Source organism: Hibiscus syriacus, unplaced genomic scaffold (genome assembly GCF_006381635.1).
Source record: "Hibiscus syriacus cultivar Baekdansim isolate YM2019G1 unplaced genomic scaffold, ASM638163v2 tig00111016_pilon, whole genome shotgun sequence".
Taxonomy (NCBI): domain Eukaryota; kingdom Viridiplantae; phylum Streptophyta; class Magnoliopsida; order Malvales; family Malvaceae; genus Hibiscus; species Hibiscus syriacus.
The window spans coordinates 159413-160424 of NW_024062955.1; positions in this window are offsets into that span (position 1 = coordinate 159413).

The window sequence follows — 1012 nt, forward strand, 5'->3', positions numbered from 1 at the left end:
TTAAGTGAAAAAATCGATCGTGGTGAGACCTAAAGGTACTGACACTAGCATTAGGGAGATATGGATATTCCACATCTTCCTTCTCATTAAATAAACCCTCGTCATCTAAACCAAAATGAGATACGATAGATTCAGAAGTAATAGTGATATATTGTCCTAAAAGATAGGATCTAATCGCTATAGTACCGCACTGAGTTGTGTTCTGAATACAAACCGCATTGGAATAAAAGATGCGGACAAGTTGGTGAAAGACGATGGGTTGAAGAGAAAAGAGTTTATCAAACTTCCATTGGCGAAGAATTGAGAGGTATTCAAATTCAAGTTTTATCATAGCTTGTAGAGAAGAAATACGCTCTTCCCTAATACGATAGGATTGGAAGGAGTTCATGTACCTAGAGTACAATTCATCCCTACGGTTTTCAGGCATGTTAAAACAAGTACTAATGAGGGATGAAGGAATATTGGATGGATTTTGAGGTCTAGGAGCGGGAGGACGGTTTTGGTGAGACCGACTCGAGAATGACCTAGGGCGTTTGGGATTAGACATGGTTAGGGAAATCGGAAAAGAAATATCACCTGCAATTTTAAAACACATGTATACACAACAATTAATCCCATAACTCAAATGAGTCCTCAATAATTCAAGGTTCTCTAACAAAGTCCTAATGGGCAAAGTTTTGAAAACTATTTAAAATTAATGTCATAATACACATAGTTTTCATGAAAACAACACAATTGAATCAGTAATTTTCGATTTTTTTTTAATTCGAAATTTCAAAAAACAATTTTGAAAGATTATGCGTTTTTGATGAAATTCATTGTAGAAACTAGTTTAGAATTATCATATAGCCAATGCCCAATAATTATTTCAAACTAGAACTAATCTAAACTAGTCCTAAGTTCAAAAATTTAATGAAATAGAGTTTTTGTGAAAATACCTTGAAAAATTCAGATTGAGGGGAATGAGGAGATGTTTTGCGCGATTTAATGAGTGTAGCAGGTTTGTAGGATG